We start from the raw sequence: 13,443 nt of genomic DNA, 5'->3' as shown, positions 1-13,443 counted from the left end.
TAAAGAGCAGGCCCTGAGACTCGGGTGTATGTACATGTGATTTATCAAGGAAGAGCTCCCAGGAGAAACCAGTAAGGGTAAGAGGAAAGAAGAACAGGGAAGGGGAAGAAGCCTAACAAGGGTAGGAACCACAGGGATCTGGGGATCTCAGCCCATGTGGATCCTGAGGGGAGCTCTGGAATATAACTGCCACTCCGAGGCATAAGAGCACCAGTCAGCCATCGGCTGACGACCCTGAGCTGGAGGTAGGGGAGATAAACTCCTAACAACTTGCTTCTCTCCTGGTGTCCGAGAGTTGGCTCCAGGAGCATAAAGATAGGTCCCTAAAGAAAGTTGAAGGCAGTTGTGTTCTGGTAAATGTTTAACAACTGGTTGGGGGCTGAGGTGCGGGAGCCTGGATTTGTAGCCTTTGCTGGTTTCTGTCGTGTAAATACTCCCACCGTGGCCAATGTCCAACTACCAGCTTGTCATCACTGACCACGGGGGTTTGGAAAGAGATGCACAGACCCTCACTGTATCGTATTTCTGCTATACAGTTTTAATACACATAAATAACCGCAAGAGCATAGATGATAGTCATATGTAGCAAAATAATTAGGAAGTTAGGAGTTTTGAGTCTTTACTACCTTTTGTGTAATATAATTCATTTTTAAGTGTATATAGTCAATTCTCGTTATTCACAATAGTAATGTTCTGCAAAGTTGCTGCAAACACTCAGCAAATACTGAATTATTGCTTCTAGAGGAAATACAGGGTTAATTGCCTGCAAGCCTCAAAATATTTTGCCAACTGATCAATGCATGACTTTGTTTTATGTATGTTTCTGTTTAAAGACAACTTATTTAATATATGTTGCTGAATCATTAGCATTGAACTCATGACCAACAGCGCTATAACTCATGCCTGAACAAAGCTTATTTAACACAGTATTTTCTCCATAAAGCACATCACAACATTTTTGTGCTTAGGAACACGAGTCAGCACTTGAGTACTACACTTAGAAGCCATTTTCAACAGTGAAATCATCCACAAAAAAGCACAAAAATGTGAAAAACGTGGCACTAAATATATACCACAAAAAAACCCCATCTCATTTACAGTATGAGAACTGGAACAAGAAGGTCTTGTTTGACCTCAGCTGGGAGCGTGCACATTGGGCAACTCAAATTTTTCCAACTCTGCACATGCACATGTTTGCAAATGACCACAAAAGTGCCCCAACTATTGATTTGGGGCTTACAAATAAATTTTAGTGAGTAAGCGAATTCACGAATACGGAATCTGTGAATAATGGGAATCAACTATATACATAATTTTTAGCAATGACTGTGTTTAACAGCCCACTCACAGAATTCCTGAAAATTTAGCAGTCAGCTCTTGTGAGCCTGAATGAGCCTGCTTCAACACAGCCTTGACTGGACTGGACATTATCTTGACCACCATCTCCACTGGTCTCTAAACGACAACGCAGGAACCAGGTCCTGTTTATTTCATTATTCTGGCACTTAGCTCAATGCCTGGTTCATGGCAGGTAATCAGAAACTGTTGATGGATGGATGGATGGATGGATGGATGGATGGATGGATGTATTATGGCAAAATAATAAAACTCACATTGGAAGAGCACTTTAATGTTTAGAAAATACCTTCCCATCCAAAGGTTGTTTGGTGTTCACAAAATTCTGTGGCCAGCATTAACTATTTTACAGATAAGAAAATGAGGCTTTAAAAATTAGGTGACCTCCCAAAAAAGACAATCGATTAGGAAGAAAGTCAGGACTCAAATCAATTCTTCCTACTTCAAATCCCATGTTCCTGCATCATACTAGGATTAACTCTGTCCCTGCAATTAATGGGTAGCAACAGCAATTACACCCATGCTATGTATGGGCAGGTGCCCACGTTTGCTTCAAATGTTTCACCTGAACAAGTCACCAGTCTACCCAACAAACCAACAATAAGAAAAACGACCTCCAATAATAACAATTCAGTCACTCGTGGTACAGAATTTAGTATTCTAGATTTTTAAAGGCTTCAGATAACTGAAACACAAATCATCTAGGCACAACTGTTGCTGTAGGAACGGTTTTTAATAAAATGTGTCAAACACGTATTATATGCTAAGGCAATTTCTAAATTCTCAAATGACAGAAGTGTTTGTACGAGCTCCTGGATATCTCCTAAATCATATTTCCTTTAAGAGCACTTTATTTCCTGTGCATGTCCACACACATATTATCTGCTTTTTCAACTTTTGCTAATGTTTTCTCTTTCGCTTACGGCTATGTCTAACAAAGCAACATTTCTAACTGCCTGTGTACCTGTTGTAACTGGAGAACGCAAGAACCACACTGAGGTTCAGAGGCTAGTCAGCTCAACTTAGCGGTTCAGCAACAAGTTCTGTAACCCAGCCCTCATAAAGCTTACAGCTCAAGTCACACACACACACACACACACACACACACACGCTCGCGCACGAAATCTGGAACTGCAAATAGCATCCTCGACTGTACTGCCATATTCAGAAATTTAATCATCCTTAGAGATTCCAGGTCATAATAATAAGCAGCAGTGCCTAAAACAGTGCCTTTTTCATAGTAGGGACTCAGCAAATGGCTCAGTGACGAGCCAGAGTCTATGTTTTCCACCTAAATCTTCAAGAAAAAGAGAAAATGTAAAGTCATTGAGTGAAAGATCTTAGCTCTTGTCCTGGCCAGTGAGCCACCTATTGGCTCAGCTATGTTAAGGAAGAAGTTTGCTAATTAGGGGTGCCTGGGTGGCTCAGTTGGTGAAGCATCTGCCTTCAGCTCAGGTCATGATCCCAGGGTCCTGGGATTGAGCCCCGCATCGAGTTCCCTACTCAGCGGGAAGTCTGCTTGTCTTCCTCCCCCTCCCCCTGCTCGTGCTCTCTCTCTCTTGTGCTCTCTCTCTCTCTCAAATAAATAAAATATTTTTCTAAAAAGGTTGCTAATTATATATAAAGTAGCTTGGCACAGCTGGGCACCAGTAGCCTTAAAATGTATTAGTGTAGGGTTCTCAGCTTTATTTCCTCTATACAGGGAGCTCGTGTAGTGATGAAAAATGAAACTCAACTTATTAATGTGGTGAGATGAGTCCCTTCCAAGAGTACAATCTGCAGGAAGACTCGAGAAATCCTTTGACCTAGCAATTCCACATCTGGGAATTTAGCTTTAGGAAATAGCACAAGATTGATATGTGAAGAGCTCCCACAAATATTTAGCGAAAACATAAAGAGCATACTTTTTTACTTGGCAAATGACTTTAACAGAAGATGTTTCAGAGGAAGAAATAAAAAGAATGAATAGTTACAGGAAAGAAGTGCAATGGTAAGATAGCATTTTCATCCATCCATCAGCCTGGAAGAAAGAAAAACAGTAACAGCCAGCGTCATCAAGGTGCGGGAAAATATTGGAGGAATGTACTCTGCATTTTGAGAGTCAACTGTCTATATCTATTGAAATTGCAAATGCCCGTACTCTGACCCAGCTATTTCACCTCCAGGCATCTACCTCATAAAAGCATGTGCAAATGTGCAGAAAGGTATATATGCAAGAATAGTTATTTCAATTACCACTTATTGTCATGAGAAAACAATTATAAACAGCTAAAAGTCCATTACCAGGGGAGTCATTGTGTTAATTGTGCCGTGTCGGTCCGATGGACTAATACACAGCAAGTTCAAAGAAATAAGTGGGTCAATATATGAATATGGAACCATCACCATGACATATTGTTAGATGGAAAAAGCAACTTGCGGAATAATACATAACACTGGATCTCACTTAAGGAACAAAACACTCTGAGTCTACGTACATATACTTGAATGTGTATGTATGCACAGGGGGGTAAAGAGAGGCACAATGAACTGCAGTTGCTGCTTGTCTGGAGGTGAGTAGATGGAGAGTAAAAGTAGAGGGGCATTTTTATGTTTTACTGTGTGTGCTATAGTATTGTCATAATTTTGCCAGTGAAAATGTAATTATGTACCACTTCAATGATTTTTATAAAACAAAAAATACACGATGAAAGGTTTTTTAAAACACTTCATCTAGAAAGAACTGGGTGTTGGAAGGCAGAAAAGCAAAATGGAAGTTCTAAAAAAAGTCCGAGTGGCTGTGTGTGACCGAAGGTTGAAAGACCACTTGCGGACTCTACCCCAAAGTTAAAAATTGGCCAGTGGGAGGAAGAGGCCAGGAATCACAGGGAATTCTGTCGGCTGCTTGGGCTTGACTTAATCTGATCAGAACCTGGACAGAACATGATTTTAAAAATGTTCTTTCCACTTCTCTCTCTGTGGTAGATTAAAGATAGCCACAAATTACTTGCTGTTGCTACCATCAAGAAATGGAGTCTCTTTACCATCTTGAATCTAGGCATGTCCCGTGACTTGCTTTGAGCAGTAGAACATGGCAGAAATGACAGAGGGCTTGCTCTGGGCCAAGCCTTTGAGAAGCCTGGCAGCTTCCACTATGTAAGGGGAAGCCAGCTAGCAGTGAAGAAGTCTCACTATTCTGAGACTCCCATGCGAGGGCCCAGCTAGCCACGTGGAGAAGCCACCCGGCAAAGAACTGAGGGCCCGGACATATGACCCCAACTGACCATCCCCGCCAATATTTCCAGTCATTTCAAGCCACCCAGCCAAGCACCCAGACACTGGGGAGAAGACAAGCCCTTCCCACGGTGCCTCTCCAAATTCCTGAATCACAAAATCATAAGCAAGTAAAATAGCTATTGCTTCAAACCACTAAGTTCTGGGGTAGTTTCTTACTCAGCAATAGGTAACCAAAACTCTCTCTATGCTGTTCTTTTTCTCCCCTTCTATCAACTGTAAGAAGACATTGCAGGGATGTGTAGTCTGACAGAGCTGGCTTTTATTACAAATCCCATAGCCACAGTGCTGACCACGCAAACTAACATTCTGACCCAAAAGACGCACTGTGCCAAACACTCAGAAAGCTATCTTCCTAGAAACTTCCAACTAAGTATTGTCAGAGAGCCAATAGCACATGGGTGTTTTTGAGCTGGAAATAATCAGGTCACTGTTGAATTTGGAAAACCAAATTGCCAGCCCCTGACGTCACAAAAGGATTGCTCTTCTCTGGAACCTGCTCTGCATGAGTTCATCCAGAGGCTGGACCCTCCAAGGGATACGCCCTGGGTCATCCACCTGGTCCTTCTATATGCCCGTCTCAGCCCTGACGACCATGAATAGGGAGCGTCTGGGAGTCATTGAGGGTCTGAGGGAGCTGGCAAGTGAGGGGTGTCACAGGTGTGGGTGGGAGAAAAGCCGCAGATGTGGCCTTCTGAGATCCTCTGGGTGGGCCCTGGGACTAAGCACCCAACAGGATTGAGACCCAAGGAAATCTGGCTGCTTGACTTCTCCCAGTAGGAAATGGGCAGTCCCTGTCAAACTTGGCCAGCAGCTTCTCCAAATGCAGTTTTTCTGGTACACCAAGACAGGAAGTTACTTGTTTTCCCTAAACCTTAAAGTCAATCTGTCCCTACGAATCATGGCTTCTGACAGGCACATCTCCACTAGTCACCACAGCCCAGAAATTAGAAAACACTGTATTCATCCAGATGAATGTGCACAGATGTTTCTGACTTCACTGTCACGTGAAAAACGTCACTGAATTGCTCTTTCTCGTCTTGGGATACTCTTAGTTTACTGGGACTTTTTCTGGCTAATATGCAGCTGAAGTTTTGAAACATCCCAAGAATGATCATTTTTAGTTGTTCTGGGTAAATAGATGTGGCCATCATATAGCCTAGACCTAGAGCCTTGCTACTCTGTGGACCAGCAGCACCTGGGACTTTGCTAGAAATGCAGACTCTCAGGCCCCACCCCGGATCCACTGTACCAGCCCCTGGTGCTTAATGAGGTCCTCAAGGGATTTGTGCACACAGTAACATTTGAAAGGTGCTGGTCTGGGGGCCACATCCTTTAGCGGCTGCTCCAGAAATATCCAGCTTCTCCTCCTCCTCCCCCCCCTCAGATTTTTTACAAGCAGAATCATTTTTCAAGAAACATGGAAAGTGGCTTTGAAGAAGAAAAGCAGGCCTGAATAGAAAAACACACTGCCTCATATAGCAAGAACTCGATTATGTGGCAGTAAGACTGCCTAGATGGGGGCTCTTGAGGGTTGAATTGTGTCCCCCAAAAAGATATGTTGAAGTCCTAACCCCCCAGTACCTCAAAACATGATCATATGTGGAAATAGGGTCCTCGCAGATGTAATTAGTTAAGATGAGGTCCTAGCAGAGTGGAGTGAGCCCCTAGTCCAATATGATTGGTGTCCTTATAGGAAGAGAAGACACATTCAGGGAGAAGATGGCCATGTGACTATGGTGGAAGAGATTGGACTGAGGCATCTACAAGCCAAGGAATGCTAAGGACTGCTGACAACCACCAGAAGCTGGAAGAGGTAAGGGAGGATTCTCCCCCACAGGCTGCAGAGGGAGCATGGCCCTGCCAACACCTTGACTTCGAACTCGTAGCCTCCAAAACTGGGAGACAATAAAGCTTCTGTTGTTTTAAGCCACCCAGTTTGTGGCACTTGGTTACAGCAGCCCTAGGAAACTGCTAAGATGGGGAAGGGAGTGGATGGGGCTTGCAAAATATCAGAGTCATCCCCCCACCTCCTTTCTTAGCCCCAGGCCAGGGGCTGCCAGTGTCTCCTCCAAGGGATTCCCTCCCTGCTGAATTGTGGCTGAAAATTATCTAAGCACTATGGCTATCTTGGGTGATAATATCACAGAAACAACTTTCCTAGCAATTAGAAGGGAACAGAAGTCAGGTATTTTAAAGTGCCTGGTACAGCCTGTCCTGCTCTGTTTTAAGCACCTTAAGAATACAAAGGAAGTGAAAGCACAAATGCCGGTCAGAACCTAACTGTTGGTCAGAAACTCAGCAATCAAGCTGGCTGGATTGTTGAGGGGGGACACTATAGAAAATATCCTTTATCTGGCGTCTTCGTAGCTCTCTTCCTTTCACCCTAGTGAAAACTCTTATCTGGTTTTGGCTTATCCTGCTTAGTGCCACATGGAACCTTCTCTTGTTCTTCAGCAACTTCACTGATGCATTGTAACGCTGAAAGGGTTGAGAGGGGAAATCCTGCCCAGCGCCCTTTCTCAAGATACCGACTGTATGTTATTTATTTTCTCTTATCCCTCCCTGTGGTTTACCAAGCATTTCGAAAGATCTTAGAACCAAAAAGAACCTCAGTAAACATCTGGTCCAACTGTCTTACACATGATGAAATGGAGGTTCAGAAAGGTCAAATGTTGGGCAGCAAAGCCAACATAAAAAACAAAACAAAACAAAAAACTCAGGCTGTCCAACTCCCAGGCTCTGCGAGCCTCATGGCCCTAGTAAGTAGACTGCCTTTTGACCATTTTTTACCTGAGGCAAGGTTTGGGAGACCAAGCAACAACAAAGGAGCACAGCCTTTGAAGTCAAACAGAGCTCAGTCCGAGCTCTAAATCCTCCACCTACATGGTGGGTGACCCTGAGCAATTTCACCTCTTGGTTTCCTCATCCCATATAACGGGGACAACGCCACTACCTCAAAGACGGCTATGTTGATTTCTTTGATAGCATACGGGAAGTTCTGTGTCAGTTGGGGTGGTTTCAGCTCACAATGTCTATGACTCCACTCCCCAACTCCCCACCCACCTCCACTCCTTAGCCTTTCTGTTCCTCACTGTTGGCTTCAGGGTCAGGCCAGTAGCAAGATGGCGGCAGCCGTTCCAAGTATCTCCTCCAGGCACAGCAACTCCTAGGAAGAAGAGAGACTATCTCTTTTTTTGGCTCTCCCTTGGGAGTGAGAAAACATTTTCCAGAAGCCTCCCAGGAGACTGTCCTAGTCTCACTGGCCAGATTAGGTCACATGGCCATTTAAGGGGAATGGGATTAATCTTAAACCAACCAGGCTATCCCTGAAGATGGGATCAGCTTCCTCTGAGACACATGGCTGAAAAAATGTAGGGTTCTGTTAGAAAAGCAAGTAAACTGGATGCTAAGTAGGCAGGAAGCACTGGCAATTATAATAGATGTTTCCCATTAACTTATTTCATTGTGAGTGAAGAAAACACTTCCGGAATATTTTAGATAACCCTCCTGACAAGGTTTGAATGGTAAATTACCTCTCCTCCCTCCATACCATTTCCCCCAAAGGGAGTTTCCTGACATTCCTGCTACAGCATCCCCCCCACCTCTGGGAAGTATGTCAATTCTTAGCTATTCATCCCCAGTGACTCACCAAATATGTGGGCTGCCCCTCACAGTTGTGCTGGAATTGACTATCTAAGGATAAAACCATCCATACGTATAGCTAGCACTCTCAAGTTTACAAAGCTCTTTGATACATATTATCTCATGTGAGCCTCTACATCTGAGAAAAATGAGGAACAGGGAGAGGTGAAACAACTTGCCCAAAGGCCTTAGCTAGTAAGTGGCAGTACTATCTGGAAAGACACCACAGGTGCAAAATGCTTTCTGCTGTTCTGCTTTGCCACTAGCAATTCCAGGTAGAAATTCGGCCTATATGGCAGTCATGAGAGGTTATTGGTGCCAACTGAATGGTGGGATTCTGCATTCTACACACTGTATACCCTTTCTTTCAAGATCCACCCATTTTCTAATCCAAAATCTTCCTAGAAGCACAAATGAAACTTTCCTTAATTCAAAGTGGAGCTTCTCATTTATTTATCAAACACTGATAATAGCACGTACTGTATGCCAAGCATTATGCAACAGGCTTTACAAATATTAATTCATTTAATCCCACTTAGTTCTGTCTGCTTAGTGAAGTCCAACGTCTTAGGTCATACCTGTTTCACAAACGCCTCATATAATTTATTCTATTGGAAATCCACTAAAGGTTGAGACCCCCCAAATGGCCCAGAATTCAGAAACAGATCAAACTTCTGGGCAAAAATCTTTCCAGAGCTAGCCATCTTTTCTCTTACTCTTGCCTTAGAAGCAACCTATGCCCAAATTACCCAGTCAGAGCAAATATGTAAACAAATCATGCTACAGTCTGCAATTGCTTGAGGAAAAATCTGGATTGTCCTAAATTTATTATAGGACATAATCCTTTCATAACCCTCTTTTCTATCTTGGCAGATTATAATTTTCCTTAAAAGGCGAGGGAACTTTCTGGTTCATGTTTGGGAGGGCCGAAGGGCATTGGTTGGTGCTGCTTTTGTGTCGACACATTCTTAATCTTCCCGTTGGTGTTTTAAAATAACAGATCACCCATGGAAATTGTAAACTGTACCTTATAAAAGTCCCTGTGAAGTGCTGCCATTTGCAAGAAGGGCTTTCTGACAGTGCAAGAAGTCACAATATGTCTCCTGCTTTTCATGTGACAGTAATTACTATCTCAGCTCTGAAGTGTTTACTCCCGCTGCTGAGAAGACAACATTTATAAGAGGTTCCAGCCATGAACCATTACTGTTTGCAATATGGGAGGATAAAGCCTTCAAAGTATAAAAAGAGAAAACCTAAGATATTTTGTCTCCTTTAACAATGTGGGATAAGCCTTTTAAGGAGGATATGGTCAACAGCCTCACATGCTTGCAAAAACAAGTCACAGTTGTATAGATTTGATTAACAAAGTACCAGCAGGTGTCAGGGGTTTAGTTTTGGGTTTTTTTTTTTCTCTTACACTGTCTTTCTTTTTTAAATTCAAGTTTGCCACAGAAAAAATAAGCCAATAAAAATTACTGCTCATCACACCTTGGGGAACTAGAGAAAACTCTGTCAGATTCTAAGAAATTTGCTTACTTGAAAACATGGTTCACCTTGCTAGAAATAAATTGCCTTTGGTCGAACAAGCTGGATAGGTACTCCTCTGTCAAATGTCAAATGAAGAAAATGAAGATTTCCTTCTTGAGGCTGTCTACACCTGGGCTTCCCAGACCTAAGCACATGTAAGGCTTCAGCAGCTTGTCAAAGTGCAGATTCCCACACACCTCCATCGAATCTGATTCAGTAGGTCTGGGGTGGAGACCAAGATGCTTGAACTCGAACAAGCCACCAGTTAGTGCTAATGCTGCTGGTCTGGAAAGCAACCACCCTTTGACCAGCACTGGTCTACACCAGCAGCCTCTTCAGTGAAGGCTGGCATTTCATCTTTGGAAATTCCTTTCCTTGGGCAAAGAAATGTGCAAATTAAATATACCAGCCCATGTGACCAACTAAAGAAAGCTGTATTATTATTTTGAGTTTCAGTTCAATTTGGCAAACTTACTCTGCTGTCTTGCACTATGCCCGCTGAAGACATCAGCTTTACTCTTACGAAGACCCCTATCTCTATAGGTACATAAATACCAAGGCAAATTTTAACGAGGCTGTGATATGACAAATACCAAACATGAAGCCCACACTCCTATTAGAGGCTAGCATTCAGAGAATGTCAAAGGAAAGAGGAATAGGCAGGGAATGGTCAAAGAGAGCTTGCAGAGAAGGTTTGCAAGATTCTTTATACTTTGCCGTAGAGCTTTCGTATAACCTCACGTGCCCTGTAGAGCTAGAACAATCCTGTGAGGCATGTATGACTTTGTCCAATTTGTACATGAAGAAATGAAGGCCGAGAGAGCTAACATAATTTGCCAAAGTTATATTAAAAACAAATGAGTAACACTTTAAATGGAGGAACTAAGATGGAGGGCATCCCCAGATGGAGAGGCAACAAGAAAAGAGGAAGAAAATTAGAAGATTCTAATTGTCGCAAAAACATTAACAGTAAATAACTGACATTTCTTGACCACATAATACTGCCAGACACAGTCCTAAGAACTCAGTATACATTATCTTGTATAATCCTAAAGAGCAATCCCATAAAATAAGTATTATTATTGTCCCCTTTTACAGAGGAGAAAAACTGAGGCCTGGAGAGGTTAAGTAACATGTCTAAGGTCACATAATTAAACAGTGGTTCTGTCAGAATCTGAACCTAGGTTTCTTAGAGTTTTAGTAGAGAGCAAGGGATGGGCTGTATGACTAGAATTTTGGTGCTGGAGGTGAAGGGCAGATGAGGTTAGAAAAAACTCTTGAATGTCTGCCAAAGAACAGTTGGACTTGATGTGGTAAGCAAAAGGGGAATTAATGCAAGTTTTATTTTAAGTATGGGAATGAAAAAAATCAAAGATCTATTTTAGAATGATATCTGTAACAGCGGTGTCTAGGGTAGTCTGGAGGGGGACAGAGAAGCGAGGCAGGTAAATCCGTACGGCTGTCAGGATTCAGCTGAGAGCCAGAGCTGGATGAGTGTCATAAGCCCAGGTGAAGAAAGGGCTCCACGACTGGAACTGTGCCCAAAAGGGCCTGCTGCAAAGAAGCATCCAGAACAACCTTATGAGTTGGGGACCTCAAACAGACCTTTGACAAGCCTGGGTTCCTTACGTTTGTACGACACTTTACTCTTTGCCATCAACTTTTCATGCAATCTCATTTAGCCTTCAGAATAAGTCTGTGAAGTAGGTATTACTTGCCCCACTTTGTAGATGAAGAAACGAAGGCTCAAATGGTGAAAAAGGATTTGCCAAGGTCAGAAAGCAAGGAAAGATGGAGACAAAGAATAAAGTTCAGAGCTAACATCAGGCTTCCTTGAAAGAAAATTTGGAAAATGTGGCTGAGTTGGCTCTCATGGTGACTTCCCATGGCAGCATAGGGCCCACACCTATTAGTGAAAAGAGGCTTCCAAGATCGAAAAAGATTAGGTGAGCCTGCAGAACTTTTCAAAAACTCTAATGTATGTGTGCCCTGCAAAGCTATAAAACAGAGGCCGAATAGCATGGTGGCTGCAGAGAATGATACTGTATTGTATACTTGAAAGTTGCTAAGACGAAAAAAATCTTAGAATTTCTCACCACAGAAACAAATGGTAACTATGTGAGGTGATGGATGTGTTAACTAACTTTATTGTGGTAACCAGTTTGCAGTACGCATGCGTATCACATCGTTACATTGCATTTATACCTTACACTGACACAATGTTATATATCAATTATATCTCAGTAAACTGTAGAAAACAGGATCAATGCTAACGCCAAGGACAAGTAGACTGTGATATACGTCACTTACCAAAGAGAAAGTATTGGCCCGTGGAAAGTTTGTTTTTTGTAGAATGCATGTCCCCTGTAGGGTAGAGTATGTGAAACACTTCCTGAAGGCAGTTATTCTCCAGAGGGCCATCATAGGCTTGCTTGCTGGACCTAGAAGTGGATCCAATGGGTGTCTTTGGCACTTCGTGCTTCTCTGTGTGAAGCTTAATACTGGAGCATGTAATAAAGGCTGGTCACTAAGAAAAAAATAATAATAAAAATAGGTATTCCCCCTCACTATCTGGACTTGTTATCCAAACTCTCACTATCTGAACTCAATACCCAAATAGATTTGGGAAAGCAAGGAATACTTGTATTTACTTGTCTCAAATGAGACACATATGCCCTAACTTCCATGAGGAAGAAATACAAGGTAAACCTTCATGGAAATACTTTATATTAATAATAATATAACAGGCCGTAGCTCCTCAATTGCCTGTTTGCACCATTCCCACCCTTCTTTACTCACCTCTTTGTTGGAGGACTCTGGCTACCTGCAAACTACTTTTCCCAGACTCCCTTGCCTGCTGGCTTCTGGCTGGGTTCTGCCAATGGGAGAGAATGACAGGAGATTGGAAGGTGGAAGAAAGGGAGAAGACATTTTTCTCCAGCTTCTGGTGGTGGCTGTGGCACCAGAGATGGCCTTCTGTCTTTCCCGCACTTGCGGTGACAGACAGTGGCTGGTAGATGCTGGCAAGTGAGGGCTACTGTGACAGTAGCAGCTCTGACGTCACGCACAGCTGCAGGCTCCGGTGACCTTTGGTGTTTTCAGGAGTGACAGGATTCTCAAAGCACCAGCAGTGTGGGAACAATTTCAGTGAAGAGCGTGCTCCTGGGCTCTGGGAACAGCACCTCTTCCCTTTGGCTCCTCCGGTCCTAGCAATAGTTTCTCCTGTCTCTAGCTTCCTGCCGTCACTACTCTTGGGGTCTCCTCCCTTCCCCTCGTGTTCCCTGGGCGTGGCCAACATTCTTGTAAACCATTTCCTGTATTAAATTCCCTCTGAAAGACCTAGAGTGGCTCTGCCGTCCTGACTGATACCCACACAACTGAGTTTTCCCACACTCCTGCAGTATTTCTTAAGCTTTCCTGTTGAAGCCCTTCTAAAGGTAGAGAAGGATGCATGTGATTTTTTTTTCTGTGTACCTGACATCTCATGGTTTAGCCCCAAACAGTTTCCCAGAGCAGGAGATATATTTTCAGTATCTTGTTTAGCGTTAACATTTTTATTTTTATAAAAATATGCATCATGAATGACTTGACAGTAAAGATGCATCAAGTTTATCATGCGGTTCTGCTTACCCTGGGGTGCCA

General features: G+C 43.0%; 1 long non-coding RNA gene across 4 annotated transcripts in view; it reads right to left on the bottom strand.

Moving 5' to 3' along the window:
• Positions 1-13,060, bottom strand: part of LOC109491226 — a 37,778-nt gene extending 24,718 nt beyond the window's left edge. For 2 of the 4 annotated variants that reach the window (XR_004622531.1, XR_004622532.1), the window contains exons 1-3: positions 12,601-13,060; positions 12,112-12,328; positions 7,696-7,798 (exon numbers count right to left, since the gene is read on the bottom strand). This is a non-coding gene — a long non-coding RNA (uncharacterized LOC109491226). The remainder of the gene's footprint in view (positions 1-7,695; positions 7,799-12,111; positions 12,329-12,600) is intronic. The other 2 variants (XR_004622533.1, XR_004622534.1) reach the window with 1 other exon arrangement.
• Between the last annotated feature and the right edge of the window lie 383 nt (positions 13,061-13,443).

The sequence above is a fragment of the Ailuropoda melanoleuca genome, chromosome X (genome assembly GCF_002007445.2).
Source record: "Ailuropoda melanoleuca isolate Jingjing chromosome X, ASM200744v2, whole genome shotgun sequence".
In the NCBI taxonomy this organism is placed as follows: Eukaryota; Metazoa; Chordata; class Mammalia; order Carnivora; family Ursidae; genus Ailuropoda; species Ailuropoda melanoleuca.
This window is presented reverse-complemented; position numbering and strand designations above follow the sequence as displayed.